This window comes from Panthera pardus, unplaced genomic scaffold (genome assembly GCF_024362965.1).
Source record: "Panthera pardus isolate Hobbes unplaced genomic scaffold, ASM2436296v1 HiC_scaffold_12, whole genome shotgun sequence".
Lineage (NCBI taxonomy): Eukaryota > Metazoa > Chordata > Mammalia > Carnivora > Felidae > Panthera > Panthera pardus.
The window spans coordinates 65,788,518-65,805,785 of NW_026526677.1; the positions used below are offsets into that span (position 1 = coordinate 65,788,518).

The window sequence follows — 17,268 nt, forward strand, 5'->3', positions numbered from 1 at the left end:
CTTGGATTTCAGGACATTACTTAAACAAAAGCCCACCTGAGAGCTGCCTCCTTTCTTGTGGGTAAATATAGCAGCAGGATCAAGAGCTGACTTACTTATTTTGTTTTCCTCTTTGTAACTTTAATCATACTCCCTGCAGGACGATCTTAGTCCTCAGAGATGTCAGGAATGCACATTCATAAAGGGAAAAATAATTATGCATCTTTTCTCCCCTCCCCCCATACCAATTTCTCATAGCTATTTTTGAAACCTCAAATAAAATAAATCAATTCCTCAATTTCACCACACAATTTATTATCATTTTCATCATGAAATAACATTACCTCACAAATTGAACATACCCAAAAACATATCTCTTGGTTTGTTTTTGGTTTTTTTGTCATCCTTTCCTCCTGCAAACCACATTCTACTAACACCACATCTTAATTTCCATCTTAAAATATTAGATGTTATTCTGTTTGTCTATAGTTGTATAGCAAACTACTCCAAAACTGAGTAGCTAAAAACAAACAACATTTTATTATATCTCACAGTATTATGGATTACTAATTGAGCAATGCTTGGCTGAGTCATCCTTCTGGTCCACTCCACATCGACTATAGCTGGTGTGGAGGATCCAAGATGGCATCATTCACATGACTGCACCTGTGCCTACAATGCTGGCCTCTCCAACATACTGGTCTAAGAGTACTCAGACTTCTTAGGCTCAGGTATCCCAGAGACAGTGCTGCAAGTGGCCTCATGTGGCACCTCCCAGGCTTCTTACAAACTAGCCCCAGAATTCCCAGAATGTCATTTTCACTACATCCTGTTGATTGAGCAAGTCACTAAGGCCAGATCAAATTCAAGGGGAGGGAAATTAGAATCCAACCCTCAATGGAAGAAATAGCAAAGAATTGTTTTGGTATGTCTCTTAAATCTCTGTTAATCTATATTGCCTCCACTTTCTATTTTCTTTGCAATTGGTTTATTGAAGAAACTGGTCTTTGCCTTGTCATCTTTCCCACATTCTAAACTTGGTTAGTTGCATCCAATCTGCATGGTGTCATTTCACATGTTTCTTTGGTCCCTGTTTCCTGTAAATGGGAAACAGAAGAAGAGGCTTGATCAGATTCATGTTCTTTTTTATGCTATAGTATACACACATGCACACACACACACACACACACACACACTATAGAATATATGCTACAATATGTGTAATACTTTCATAATAACAATGCCAATATTCTTAATAATATAATTACTACAAACAATTCTTTTTCTTTCCTTCTTTTTCCCCCATCCTTTTGTCCTTCAAACATATCCCACTGGTGAGGAACAGTCTAATTAGTATGTTTTAAATTTCACTTCAAAAAATCCTAGTGGTTATGTCACAAATTCAATAGACAGGTGGGTTCACTTGTTCTACTTTGTTTTATATAAAATTTGCTTTATACATGTTTAATTTTGTTTTATAATTTTTAAACATTTACATCGTTTCAAACTCAAAACTACACCATAAGACATAGTCAGGAAGGGCTAGCTTTCATTGTAGCCCCTCTACCCTATTTTGTCCCCTCTTCCAATAGGTTATCATCGTTGTTGTTTTATTTGGGTTCAGGCTTATTCTTTGCTAGATAATCATATATATGCTTCCCTCTATCTTTTTTTTTTACTTCACAATAACATATCTTCATTCCTTTTCTTTTATAGTTGTATAGTATTCCACTGGGTGGATCTACCACAGTTTATTCAACCAGTCCTGTTATGATTAACTTAGCTGGGTTTTTTTCCCAGACCTTTTGTATCACAAATAGTGCTGCAATTAATAGCTTCAATGTAAAACCAAGGTTTACTACCTACTCGTCTGGTTCTCCTTTCATGGTATCAGTGTAGTTATGAATTGCTTAGGATAAAAAGAAGAATCCTTGCTACTAGACCCAGTCAGATATTTCTTTCAAGGGTTCCCATCAAGAGGAAAGTATAAAATGGAGTGACCAATCTTCATAAATAACAGCTGTGGCTGATCATTATAAAAATGGCCCCAATAAATCACTGATCCCTGGGTCCAAGCCCCTTTACAATGTGACATTGAAACTTCCCATGCGGTTTATTTCTCCACACTTTTAAGTCTGTGTTGGAGATAGTACACAAGTTTCAAACCTTTGCAACTTCCAACTCAAGAGATTGTGCAGCTTCCACTTTCATATTGAGATCCCCACACTATGAACAATCCCAGGAGAATCCTGATGATGGGCAGCACCACTGCCAGGCATGCCAGTGAAGCCACTCAGCACCTTCCAAACCCACTCAAATCATCAGATAACTGAAGCCACATGAGTGGTTCCAGGAAAGACCTGCGAAATAACCACTCACATTGCCAACCTATACAACCATATGAGGTAATAAATTTAATTCTAAGCCAGTAAGTATTGTGATGGTTTGTCATGAAATAACTTTCATGGGCTATTTGTTAAATAATAGCCTTCTCTGCAGAAGAATAGCCCCACACTTCAATAAATCTATCAAAAGCAACTAAACAGAAAGCTTTCATTCTAATGGAATACCTTGGAAATATCTCTTGAGCAAGATAATCCTTGCCCTACACAGGAAACAGCAGATGTTGGCGAGGATGCAAATAAAGGGGAACTCTTACACTGTTGGTGGGAATGCAAACTGGTGCAGCCACTCTGGAAAACAGTGTGGAGGTTCCTGAAAAAATTAAAAATAGAACTACCCAACCACCCAGCAATTGCACCACTAGGTATTTACCCAAAGGACACAAAAATACTGATTCAAAGGAGTACATACACCCCAAAGTTTATAGCAGCATTATCATCAATAGCCAAGTTATGGAAAGATCTCAGATGGCCACTGACTGATAAATGGCCCAAATGGCCATTACTCAGCCATCAAAAAGAATGAAATAAAAGAATGAAATCACTAAATTCTAAATTCTACACGTGAAACCAATTTTACCATATATGTTAACTAACCAGAATTTAAATAAAAACTTGAAATAAAAAAATAAAAGATGATCCCTTAATTTAAAAAAAAAAAAAAAAAAAAAAAAAAAGGCTAATCCCTGCCCTGCCTATTTCAACTGAGATAATGGATGTGAAAGCACTTTGCAAAGTGGAACGCATCCTACCAGTGTCTGTCCAATTTTTTTAAGGTTTATTTATTTTTGAGAGAGAAAGAGCACAAGTGGGGGAGGGGCAAAAAGAGAGGAGGATGGAGGATCCCAAGCAGTCTCTGCAGCAAGCCTGATGCAGGCTCAAACCCACGAACTCACGAACCATGGGAACTACCTGAGCCAAACCACCTGAGTCGAAGTTGGACGCTCAACAGACTGAGCCACCCAGGAGCCCTGTCCAATTTTTTTTTTAATGCTATGAGCTTTCCAGAATATTGCTAAACCAGGGCAGCAAGCAGTACCATAAAAGCAACATTAGACTCTCCTACCCTAGACAATCACTAAGTCAGTGTTTCCTATACTATGCCCTCCATCCCCTGCTTGTTATCAATGATTGATTGCTCAGGTGATCCCTAGGGATTTCAAAAGAAAAGAGAGCTGAAACAATTTTGTGGGAATATATTCCATAAATTTTAAATTAAAAATTAATTATGACTTTCACAGAAATCACAATTTAGTCTTTTTTTTGACAAAGGGATAGAGAGTGAGCACAAACAGGGGTGCAAGTGGGGGTGGGGAGGAGGGGGAGAGAGAGAATCTTAAGTAGGCTCCATGTGGGGATTGGTCTCATGACCCTGAGATCATGACCTGAGCTGAAATCAAGAGTTGGCAGCTTAACTGAGTCACCCAGGCACCCCTCAATTTATTCTTTATTATCACATCCTAGTTATTACACATGTATTATAATATGTTTGTTCTGAATATGTTTGTTCTAATTAAATTATGTGACCATTCAGTTAAGAGAGGTGCTTTTCACCTCATTTTTATATAATTTACACATTACAGTTTTTGTTGGTAACATTTTCACTCTCTTCATTATTAATACAGTACATCTGGATGTTAAATCTATGAAAGCAGATCAATAGCTTCAAAGCAGTTTTTGTAGTACTAAATTAGTGAGGAAATGTAAAAAACATTATAAATGTATGTTATATATAGTGAATAAGACAAATGAAAATATAAAATGTATATGCTGGCATAAATGTATATTTATGTATATGCTGTATATAAATGTATATGCTGGCATAAATCTATAAGCATAATAATTTATAAAAGCATGGCAAAAGAAAAGAAAAAGGAAGAAGAAATTTGGAAACTAGCTGATTTGGAAACTAGCTGACCAGGAAAGCTTCAGTATTTAAGAAAGCAAGAGTGAGGAGAGGTACTGAAAATAGGAGAATTGGTTGAAAGCCTGTGTAAGAAGCAGTTAGGTTCTAAGATCCCTTCCCCAACCCATGCAGCCACATAACAACATCTCTCCTAATTGGATTTGAAAACAAGATTTTTATTTCTATGAAACTGAACCATAATGGTTCTAGTCTAGGAGATTCCATGCGCAATGGAGAGGGAGCAATGAGACATTGTACTGAAAACAGAGGATTAAATGAGGTTCTGCATTATGAATTATGACCTTTAACCTTTTCAGTCAGTTTCTAGAATGTTTGCAGCAGGTTACCTGCTCCTCAATCAGGAAATTGGAGTTGTCTTCTCTGTGCAGTTACTAGCACAAGAGAAAAAATTGGGTGGCCTCCCAGTAAGCTTTTTAGTTATCCACTCTTGAACATAAATTGTCATGCAAGGTTCATCAAATATTTGGGAAATGTCCTCAACATGGATGGCAAAGACAAACAAAAACAAAACAAAACAAAAGCAAAAACATTGGGAGATGAGAACCCCAGAGGAAACTGACAATGCAAAAAACAAAAGAAAACTCCCATAAATTATAATTTAAAGAGATAAAATAAGATTAAAAAGATAAGAGAAAATATCGCCGTCATGAAACAAGAATTAGATGCTACCAAAAGAGGAAACGGTATCAAAAAAAAAAAAAAAAAAAAAGAGCTCTTAGAAACTTGTGGTAATACATTTTAAAAAGTCAAGAGAAGAATTGGAAGATAAAGTTGAGGAAATATCCTAGAAAAAACAAAAAGTCAAAGAGATGTTCAATATTTAGCCTAAAGAAATTTCAGAAAAGAGAATAGATAAATCAGAGAAGAAAATATTATGAAAGAAATTAAAGAAGGAAATTTTGTAGAATTATAAGATATGCATTTCCAGAATAAAACAACCCCCTAAATGCCTGGCAGACAATGAAAAAAGACTCACACCAAAGCATATTATAAATTTTTAGAATATCAAGGAATAAAGGACTCTGGAGAAAAATTACCATCATGAACAAAAAATGAAAATAAAAATGGAATCAGAATAACATCAGATTTCTCATTAACAATAGTTGGAAAACAATGGAGCAATGAACTTAAAAATCTGAAAGAAAATTATTTCCTACTTAGAATTCTATGCCAAACCCAATGGCCACTCAAGCATAAGCAGAGCATACCCACATTTTCAGATACAATATCTTATAAAATTATCTCTCAAGAAACTTTTCTCAGGGAACCAAGAATAATGTACTCCATTAAGAAGTAGAAGAAAAGAGTATCCAGAAAACAGGAGATCCATCATGAGATAGAATCAAATAGAATTCCCTGGATGATGACCAAGAAAAATACCAGAACAATAACCATATAGAGACTGAGGGATGACAATCAATCCAAATCTAAGCAGGAAAATGGAGAATTCCTGGAGAAGGAGGGGATGTCTCAAGACAAATAAATGGAAATGATAGATATACTTATGTGTTTGACCATAATGGTAGGAGGTGGCAGATACCCTTGCTGCTCTCAATATCCTACCCTTATTCTTATCCTTACCTGACAGGGCCCACCTACTTCTGTGGAGGCTGAATATGACAGACAATTGCACTTCCCTTTTAACTACAGCATGGGCTGGTGATCCAATCTTGGCCAATGAGACATTAAGAGAAATCTATTCTTGGTATTCAAGGAAAGTACCCCCTTACCTACATATCAAAAGAGAGATAAAAGGAGAGAAAAGAAAGAGGAGAAGAAATGTTCTCCTTCCTGCCTTTGTTCATATGTAAATGATATTTGGAGCTGTGGCAGCCATCTTATAACCATGAAGGGGCAAGCCAAAAAAACAAAAAAATCAACATGCTGAGGTTGGCAGACCAGAAATGTGAAAAGCACCTGAATCCTCAATGATATTATAATGTCACTGCATTAACTTACCCCAGAACTCTCTATCTGCAGACTTCTTGAAGGGTGAAATAATAAACCTCTTTTGTTTAGGCTACTTTTAGCTGGGCATAATGCTACTTGCAATCAAAAGCATTCTAAATTCTATAGAAGGTGTTACCATTTGAAAGGGCGGGCCTACGCCAGCCGACTCCATCTTGCTCTGTGTCCTTCACCTTGACCACACCTCCTCCCCTTGAGTAACCACCCCCTCACCTGCCTAACAGGACTCGGACCCTTCCCCAGGACCCTTCCCCAGCCAATCGGCTGAGGCCATAGCCATTACCTCACCAACTGCCCCTAGGCCCCAATAAAACCTTTGTCCTTTTGAAACTCGCTCTCTTTCCCTGGTATCTCACCGCTGCGTTGGTGCAGGTAGGGGATTGAGCTCGAGCTAGCTCGAATAAAGGCTCTTTGCTTTTGCATCGGACTCAGCTCCCTAGTGGTCTTTGGGGATCACGAATTCTGGGCATAACACATTCTGTTAACCTGTTTAGGGAAGAATTAGTGAAATGTATATAGAAAACTAAGTCCCCCTCCACCAAAATAAGGCAGTTATTAACATAGGGTAAAACAAAAGCTGTACAAGAAATTTCAATAAAATGTAAATGAGCTGTGAAGAATATTTACTAATAATAGAATAATCATTGAATATTAATTAAACTAAACTTTGTGCTACAACTATATCAAGGGAGGACTGGAAAACAGATGGAAAAGATATTAAGTGTTCTATAACCAATAGTTTCAGGGAAGGCAGCCTTTTGAGGGATAACACGGAAGATAAAAGGGAGAGAAATCAGAATTGGACAAGGAGAGCCTTCAGATTCCAATGCATATCTGAGACTTCTGAAAGGAAAGGAAAGAAGAGGCCAAATCCAGCAGGGAGGGCCTCAGACAGTTCCGTAGATCTGACAGAAGTCTCTGCAAGCCCAGAGATGTCTGCTGCAAAGAGGACTCATTAAAGGAGCACTGCACTAGGCAGAAGTAGCTAGGTTTTTGCATCACCACTTCAAGCAGTTGTCTGAAGGGGTCGCCTCAATGAGAGCATGATCTCAGCTTAGAAGAAGAAGCTTGGGGTGCCTGGGTGGCTCAGTCGGTTAAGTGGCCGGTCGACTTTGGCTCAGGTCTCATGGTTTGTGAGTTCAAGCCCAGTGTCAGGTTCTGTGCTGACAGCTCAGAGCCTGGAGCCTGCTTCAGATTCTGTGTGTCCCTCTCTCTCTGCCCTCCCCTGCTCACACTCTGTCTCTGTCTCTCTCAAAAAATAAAAATAAACATTAAAAAAAAAAAAAAGAACAAATGAGAAAAATTACACGTCCCTGCATGTGGAATCTTCTTTGGTTCAGAGTTCATTCAAATACCTGATTGCATACCCCTCTTAGAGACTTAAGTTGAATCAATGAGGAGCAATATCCATCAGGGCAGAGCATAAGGCTGCTCTGAGCCCACGGAGGTTTACACCAGAACATGACAAGTGCCAACACTGGAGACAGGCAGGGTCTCAGCAAGGCCGGGTAACTTGAGCAGCCCTCAGCCTAATATCCGGTACGCCAGACAGAAATGCTTAAAGACCTAGATCCTATTATATGAGGTTGAATTCATTCAATTAAACAGCTTAAGCAGCTCGGATCAGCCGCTGGAACCCTTCTCTGCGGAGTGCTAAAACAATGGCCTAAGGGGCAGCTGAAGTTTGTTTTCTCTTGTGTGAGGCCAGCTGGAGTTGCCTAGCACATGGCCAAACTGGGGAGGGCCAACACGACATAATTGCATTAAACCTGCCTGTTCTTTCCGGAAAGCATTTCCTGACAGCACCAAGGAGGAAATGAATAAAGGGGGAGGTTTTAAGTCTTAGGATACCACCCTATCTTTCAATCTCCCTCCCCCAACCCCTCAAAATCACTTTTATGAAAAGATAACCTGAATTTAGACTCCCCTACCTAAATACTTGTTTTGCTATATTATGCTTGGTCTTTCCTCATTATTGTTACAGTGACTTTTGTTGGGCATAGCATTAGGGGCAGCTGAAAATAAACTAGGGTATAGGTCTATAAGGTAGAATAAGGTATCACTAATTCCACTGCACTTTCTGAGAATCCTATTCTGCTTTCAAATCCATATTAAATGTTAACCTTTCTCTCAAAAAGCCCTCCCAGGTCTTTGTTACCACCAACTCAGGCTGCCATATCTCCCTCCCTCCTGCTTTCCTGATGCTTTACCTCAATCTCTTTAATGACACTTTTTTATTCATCCACCCATTCACTCAACAAGCATTTACTGAGTTCCCACTGTACATCTGAAGTATACTGGGCACCTTCATTATTCATTTAACCCTCACAATAACGCTTTCAGGTAGTTAATATCATCCCCATTGTACTGAAGATACCTAAACTCACAGAGCTTAGGCACCTTGTTGATGGTCAAGGAGCTGGTACGGACAGCATTTAGCTTCAAATATAAGTCCAGTGTCTCCATGCCCAGTCTGCCGTATATCAGCTATTTGTGTACTTGTCTATCTCTGTCCCTTAAGAAATATCTATTGGGGGGCATGTGGGTGGCTCAGTCAGTGAAGCATCTGACGATTCATGGGTTCAAGCCCTGCATCAGGCTCCTTGCTGACAGTGCAGAGCCTACTTGGGATTTTCTGTCTCTTCCTCTCTCTCTGCCTCTCCCCTACTCTCTCTCTCTCAAAATAAGTAAACTTAAAAAAAAAAAAAGAAATATCTATTGGGACCTACTATGTGGTAGGCACCATCCTAAGCACCAAAGATACACATGTAATTAAGTCCTGGTCCTAAGAAGACAGATATATTCCCAATGATTTATTTTAGTCCAACAGTCATGTCAATTTATTCATTCAGCAGACGTTTGCTGAGCACCTGCAATATCCTAGGTACACCATGCTCTAGACATGGAGAAATGCCAGACATGTTTTCTGTCCTCAGGACAGTGTTCGAATAGAGGCACATGGAGCACAGAAGGGGGAGAAGCCTTCATAAAGAACATGCCGTTGAGTTGTGCTGTAAAAGATAAGGAGAGTTTTGGTAAATAAAAGTTTTTAAAAAGGTGGTGGGAAGGGCATCCTACAGAGAGCCTCGTGAGCCAGGACACAGAGGTATAAAAGTGCAGGGCAGTGTCAGGGTAATTGCGGGAGTACCATGTCATTGGAATATAGGGTGTGAGACAGGGAGTAGAGAAAGACAAGACCAGAAAGGGTGCCTCAAATGCTATGCAGAGGAGCTTAGATTTGATCTTAGGAAAATGGAGAGAACCACCGGAGATTTCTGAGCAGAGGAGGTTATTTATCTTTGTGTTCCATGGCATGTGGCAAACCGCCTCATCCGTGGTAGCAGTTTTTAGCCTCTGTCACTTTCCTGGCACCAGAGAAGACTTTGGCCCCCAACCTGATGCCATGCTCTGTTTACAGAAGAAAAATAATGCCCATGCTCTTGGCGTATAGCAATTTCCTTGCCAGCGCCTCTGCCAAGTCATCCCAGGTCTGAGAGCAATCTTTTTCTTTTATCCAAGGCCAAATTGCTGACTCCATGTTGTTGTCACTGCTACAGACTCTGCTAATTTCTCCTTGGCGAACTGAAGCTGGTCCAGTAGAAGCTCTAGACTGGGAGATTTAAGGAACCAGTGTCCTGATCCCTGCTTCACAACTACCTAGAGTGTTACCTTGGCCTGTCTCCCATCTATAAAATGGATAGATGATTTCGACATTCTCTTCCAGACTTGAGAATCTTGCCAACATACCTTCAGTGGGGCCAGATGGTAGCTATATCTACAACATTCTGCTTTACCATGCGGCAGAATAATTTTCTGTGGTTGTAATTTGTTTTATTCTCTCTGTACTTTGCCTTACATCTCCAACCAGCACGAACTAACTCTGTGCCCTTTCTAGAAAGGTTGCTAGGGACATTTGCACCTATGCCTCAGGAGAGTTTTGTGTTGCCAAGCTAGAAGCAGAAGTCGCTAAAGAAAACCCTCTGCGTCAGTCTTTTTTTTTTTTTCTCTTTATTTGAGAGAGAGAGAGAGAGAGAGAGAGAGCATGAGTGGGGTAGAGGGGCAGAGGGAGAGAAAGAAAGAGAGAGACTCTTAAGCAGGACCCATGCTCAGCACAGAGCCCAATCTGGGGCTCGATCCCATGACTCTGGGATCATGACCCAACCAAGAGTTGGCTGCTCAACCAAATGAGCCACCCAGGCGTCCCTCTACCAGTCTGTTTTGAAAGCCTAAATGCACTGAGGATATTAGGTTATTTGTCCAAAAGAGGGCCTAGAGAGAAAGGAGCACTTTTCAGATGAGAGAGGCAGGAATGGCAAGGTTGAGAATTTCTGTCTTAGTATGACTGATTTTCCAAGGGAGTACATTTTTGAAAATAACTTTTTAAAATGTTTATTTTTGACAGAGAGACAGAGCATGAGTGGGGGAGGGGCAGAGCAAGAGGGAGACACAGAATCCGAAGCAGGCTCCAGGCCCTGAGCTGTCAGCAGCACAGAGCCCAACTCAGGGCTCGAACTCACAAACCACGAGATCATGACCTGAGCCAAAGTCGGAAGCTCAACCGACTGAGCCACCCAAGAGCCCCCACATTTTTGAGAATAAAAGGTAAAATTGCTTATCAGTAATTACACTGGAAGCAAGACATAAACCAGGATGGTCATAGGCAAACTTCATGGTGCGGTCACTCTATACCATCATTCAATCCAAGAATTGTGGCATCAAGACTCACTGTTCGAAAGACATCACTAATCAATCATCACATTCTTTCTACCTAGCCCAGATGAGCTTAGAACCCTTCTCAAAATAGTACTCCTGACACTACTAATCTATCAGTTTTGGCCCTTGAGTTGAAATCTTTTTATCACAGGTAACTTTGTAATAAAAATCATACAAAGTGGAAATCATGGTACTCTGCCCAGATCCCTTCTGGGAGCTGATGAACCCATCCCCCAGCAGCTGACTCTATTGTCTACTAATGGCTGACAGCCCTAGCCCTTATCAAGTATCGCCCACTGCTGAGGGAATTGCCTTGCTCAAGGTCATATCCTTCCCCAGGTGCACCAGAGACCAATGACTGGCAGATGGAGGGCTACAAAGGCCAGAAGCCCCACCTTGCTTCAATTTGAGTCAAGTGTGAAAGGCCATCCTAGGTCCAGAGCTTTCCACAAGATCAGCTGAGGCTGATAGCAGGTCACCTTCTTCTGCACAATCTTGACTTTCTCACTTCCTACAGGTGTATCTACTGAGAGCCCCCTCAATCAACCTTCTGAGCACAACTCTCCATCTCAAGGTCTGTTTCTAGGGATCCTTATCTGAGGAACCAAACTACCTTCTGTGCTGTTAGTAAGAAGTAAACCCCAAGGTTAACTTTTTAATTTGTATCTTAGTAAAATGGGTCAGTTAGCATTTATTTCTTATTTCCATATTTCATTGATCTTAATTTAAAAGCTGCCCTAGAAAATACATGCCCCTTCACTCTCTACAATCAGAAAAGTGTGAGTTCTCCTCTTCTCTGGTCTCTAGAGGAGGAAATAGGGTTGCTATGTGGTTCTATAACAAAGTGGAACAAACACTTTTAGGAAGACAGGAGACCAGGATTTTAGTTCTGGCTTTGCCAATAACTCACTATGATGTGGGAAAATCATTTCCTCTCTCTAGGTGCTTCCAAATTTACTTGTCGATAAAATATAAGGCTTGTCATAAAAGTTACACAAAACTTGGAAATGAAGTAGAAATGTGAGTCCTACATTCTTTCACTGTTATGCAGGCACAAAGACCACCCAGAGATTGTCTAGAATAATGAATTTAATTTTTCTCACAATTTGTTATTAGTTGAAGTTTCCAGATTTAGTAAAACTACTTATCACCTGGTAGAATTTTGCCCAGTAGATATGCAAATTTCTATCCAAGGAACCACAGAGACCTATAGTCAGCTTTTATGCAAACTCACCCTAATATTGTAATAATATATACCTGGCTTTTTAAATGTTCTTTGAACCAACCATAACATCTTAATGGCTTCTTTACTAATTCATAAATTAAATAGACTCTCTTACCTGTGGTTCATTTATATTTGCCTGAGAATCATGATTTTACCTTTTTAAAAATTATACTTCAACAGGCTTGATCTGCTCCATGATGCTGAAAGAAAACGAATCTACTCACCATTTTGAGAATCAGGGGATCTCATAGTATCTACACAAAAGCATCCAGGACTTCTTTCTGCAGAAATCCTCTGGACTGTGTTACCCTTAGGAGAGTAGTCAGTAGCACCAGAGCCACCATCAGTTGACTACTGTGCAGCTAGGGTAGAGGCTGGGAAAAGAGCAGCCCAGCCAAGGCTTAGTGACAGGGACTTTCCCAAGGTTTCCCAAGGTCTGAAAGGTATGCAGGTTATATACACTCAGAGTTAGGACTTAAACCCAGGCCTGTCTAGCAGTATGGGAAGCCCATTACTACCACTGCTCATAATTTTCATGCCATAGCTCATCTGCCTGCAATCCCAATGTATACCACATATGCCTAGCACAAAGTAGGCAATCAATGTATATCCCATGCAATTAAAAATTTTTAACTCTTCCTAGTGACTAGAACTTGGATATTTCCAAAGGACAAAATCTATTGATGAGCCTCACTTCAGACCACTAGAAAAGACAGACACTTGGGAGCCAGACAGGCCTACATTCCACCTCCTCATTGCCACTTAGTGGCTAATTAGTACTGCCACCTTGAACCAGAAATAAAGCACCATGAGCCTTTGTTTCCTCTCTTGTTACATGTAAATAATTCTCATAGGCTTCTTATGAAGATTAAAGTAGAAAAAGGAATATGAGTGCACTTAGCACAAGACCTAGCCCAAAGGTGCCTCCACCCACAATGATCGTCCCCTCTCAGAAGACCCTGGAAGGCTTTGAGGCCTTGGCTGGGCTGCCGTTTCTACCAGCCCCCACTCCAGGCACACAGTGATCAAGGGATGGGAAAATCTCTCTGTTCAAACAGGTGTCACTGTTCTAAACCTACAGTCTCATTTCCTGATCGTGTCTTAATCTGCTCGTCGGTGGTGAAAGTTGATTTCTTGCACATTCTTATATCAGTGGGAATTTCTGCCCTTGGCTGACAGGCATTATGGGCTGGCTTTGACATACAGCCCTACAGGGCCTGAACAGCCTCTATTCTTTCCCAGTCCTGAAAGGGAGCTTTGTGCCAAGGATTCATTAAACTGCACTGCACAGCCCCTTCATAAATGGGGCTCAATAATGAACAGTCGATTTAACTGGAAAAGCTGCTGGAGCTGTTAAATTAAAGGGAAATAAAGTGCATTTTAGACTCAGTCTGCCAGAAGAAATGGTGACCTAAAAGGAAAATCTTCATTTTTATTGAATTGAAGTTTTTAAAAAGTTTAAAATGTCCAGGAAGCTTCCTTGTGACAGGCAATGAGACATAAAAGCTCAGAATGCAGGCTTGAGATAGTGGTGCTTTTTATTCACCATCCCTAAGTGAGTCTCAGGCTCTTAAATGGTGCAAAGGAATGATCTCATTTTGAGAAGAAAATATGAAAAGACTCTGTAATATGCCACAAGAAGTGTTTTTGTTTTTGTTTTTAACTTTAAAATGTATTTTAAGACCAGGCTGTCTCTTTCATTCTTGGAACATTCAAAGGACCAGGAGCCATTCTTTTCAATTTTTCTGCTCTCTTTCAGGGATAAGAAATTTCTCTGGGAGGAATCCAATTGTTTCTCCTCACACTACACCTCAGAGTTTTGTTTGGTTTAAGTATTGTGCTCTGACGTCTGACTGAGTAGTCTCTCTTTTAAATCTGAGATTTTCACAAGTATGCATAAGTGCTCCAAAGAACTTTCTTCTCTATTTATTTTTCTGAGTTATATAACTTCCTGGCATGGTGACAGAGAACATCTACTAACATACGCTGGAATGTTGTTTCCAATAACTCTCAGGTGCAAGAAGCAAAAGCCACTGTGCTTTGGCAGATAGAATAACCATATGGTGATCTTAGCTTTTCTCTGCCACGCTGTTGTGAGTTGGGAATTCTTCTTAACATGCTTCCCTATGCTTCGTGTTTTCAAATCTTTACATAGAATCTGCTCCTGGGCATGTTACAGGCTTCAGTACCCTAGTCAAGGCCTTTTCTGGTTTTCATCGTTAAGCATCATTTGACCATCAAAAACAACAGTCAGTCATCACAGGGAATTTAAAGAGAAATCTGAAAGGCAATGTGAAATAAATAAAGGCCAACTTCCAGCCTTACTGTTCAGGGTCACAGGAATCAAAACACAGATTTTCAGTTGCAAAGCTGTATAGAAAGGGCAAAACTTCCTTTTTAAGAAGTTATCTGCTCTTTTTCTGAAACCTACTTTTTCATTTAAATTCTAAGCCATCGATTTAATTTTTTAGGATTCTACAACAGGCGATTCAAAGCCACCTTGAGAGAATATCCTGAAGTTGAAAAAATATATCTGCGCATGTTTTTATTTTAAATGGTAACTATGGTGACCCAATAAGTAGTATTTTTTTATTCTTTGTTCATCTACCACTAATGAGTCACAATCAACCAGTGTAAATCATAGGCTTTCCACACCATGAAATTCTGGATTCATAATAAAACTGCTGTTATTTTAACAAATTCTAGGATGAACTTTGTCCATTATGAGCCCTGATGGTTATTAGGGTCTACACCTGCATCAGGACAATTTCATTCACCTTCCACTAAAGATTACCGCACTCCAAAATGGTTATGCCATCCTGTGTGGATTGTGTGGCTTGATTGCATTTTGACAATTAGCATTGGGATAAATATTCATTAGAAAATTCATATTAGACCAGTCCATATTTTACATATGGCATCAGTCATTCAAACACACTCTTCCAGTCATGACTTATTCCTACACAAGCAATCATTAACCTATTCAAAACATATTTAGCTTGAAGATGGGAGATAAGAGGATTTTCTGAATCTGCACAGATTTGACTACAGCCAGATTGCAAGTTAAGGAGAATGTTAATATATTACAGCTTATCTAAAGGAAAATGACTGGGAAGGCAATGGTGATCAAAACCAAAGCACAGGAGGAAGTATGCTTTTATAGGATTCAGAACACTTATTAATTCATTATTCATTTTAATGAATAAAATCTTATGTGTTTTTTTTTTCCTGCCAGTGCATACTTTTTCTGAGGAAAGGAAAGAAGTTATTTTCAGTGCCTAACAGAAAATGTGTTAGGTAGGGGTTTAATAAATATTTGACAAGGGAATAAAAGAAAGAGGAAAAGGAAGGGAAAGGAAGGTAAGAAAAGAGAAAAAAGGGAATGTAAGACAAGGAAAGGAGGATGTTAGTCCAGGGAAAACTAGAAACAACATGATAGCTTTCTTCACATATTTAAAGTACATCATTTGGGAAAAGGATTAGATTTATTCTTTTAGAAACCAAATAATTTAACCAAGAGCTATAAGTAGAAAGTTGGAGATTTCTGGGTCCTGGGTGTAAAGAGTCACTATCCCATTCAAACAACCAAAAAGCTGAAAAAACTGAGAAATCAACAACTCTTTTTAGATCCATAAGAGAAATAAGGCCACAAGGCAAACCCCCAGCCCCCAAATTGGAGGGAGAGAAAAATACAGAAAACCACATTTACTGGCACAGAAACATCCATGGGACCAGTGCTGGGGTAAGATAACCTGAACTGTTAATGCAAAATGCTGGGGGCTCAGTGTAGAAAATCCTGAGAAATAAAAACTTCAGAGGGACCCCGTCATCATGGGATTCCCCCAAATTTTATAAGTTCCTGGAGCTCCCCCAGTTCTCACAGTAAATAACTGAGGAAAAAATCCCCTTGTGCTTCTAGGAGAGGCAGAAGAAAAGAAACCACCATGAATTATGCCAGACCATTCTGTCCTGAAGAAGGTCTGCCCTCAGGAAAAAATATTTAACTAGAGCCTGACCTACCTGGAAAAAAGGAAATACCTAATTCCAGCTCACACTTGCCATCCTGTCCCACCTAAGAGGAGGAAAACGCACACACACACACACACACACACCTGCCAGGCACTTGTGAAATTCGTAGTTTGGGGCACAGACTCATAAAAAGACTGAGCCCTATTCATAGGTCTATAAAATGCTTCCCCTCCCCCCATACCTCACTATCACATTACTAAAGTATTATTTACTTCCTTTTACCTAGTACACAATGTTCAACTATCAAGAAAAATTACAAGGCATACTAAAAGGCAAAAACACAGTTTGAAGAGACAGAGCAAGCATTAGAACCAGACTCATATTTGGCAGGGATATTGGAATTATCATACCAGGAATTTAACTATGATTAATATGCTAAGAGATCTAATGAATGAAGTGGACAGCATGCAAGAAGAGATGGGTGATGCAAGCAGAGAGATGGAAATTCTAAGAACCAGAAAAAAATGCTAGAGATCCAAACACTGTAACAGAAATAAAGGATGTTTTTGATAGACTTATTAGTAGACTGGACAGGCTAAGGGAAGAATCTCTAAGTTTGAGAATATATCAACAGAAGCAACCAGAACTAAGACACAAAGAGAAAAAAGACTGGGGAAAAAACAGAACAGAATATCTAAGAACTGGGACAATCACCAAAGGTATAACACAATAATATGGAAAATACCAGAAGGAGAATAGAGAAAAAGGGACAGAAAAAATGTCGGAAACAATGCTGCTTGAAAATTTCTCTCAAATTAATGTTACACACCAAATCAGAGATCCAGGAAGAGCAGAGAACAGCAAGCAGGATAAATGCCAAAAAACAAACAAACCAAACACTCATTTTGGGATATCCTTTCCAAACTACAGAAAAGCAAAGATAAAGAAAAAGTCCAAAGAAGCCAGAGGAAAAAACACCTTACCTTTAGAGGAGCAATGATAAAAATACATCCAACTTCTCCTTATAAACAATGCAAGCAAGAAGACAGTAGAGGGAAATATTTAAAATGTTTGAGAAAAAAAAC

At 39.6% G+C, this 17,268-nt stretch overlaps 1 protein-coding gene across 3 annotated transcripts in view; it reads right to left on the reverse strand.

Annotated features, from left to right (window-relative positions):
* Positions 1-273: 273 nt before the first annotated feature.
* PRCP (prolylcarboxypeptidase) overlaps positions 274-17,268 on the reverse strand; it is a 141,145-nt gene continuing 124,150 nt past the window's right edge. For 2 of the 3 annotated variants that reach the window (XR_008421233.1, XR_008421231.1), the window contains one exon: positions 274-1,076. The gene's annotated coding sequence lies outside the window, so the exon portion shown is untranslated. Of the gene's footprint in view, positions 1,077-9,146; positions 9,288-17,268 lie in introns of all 3 variants that reach the window. The other variant, XR_008421232.1, reaches the window with a different exon arrangement.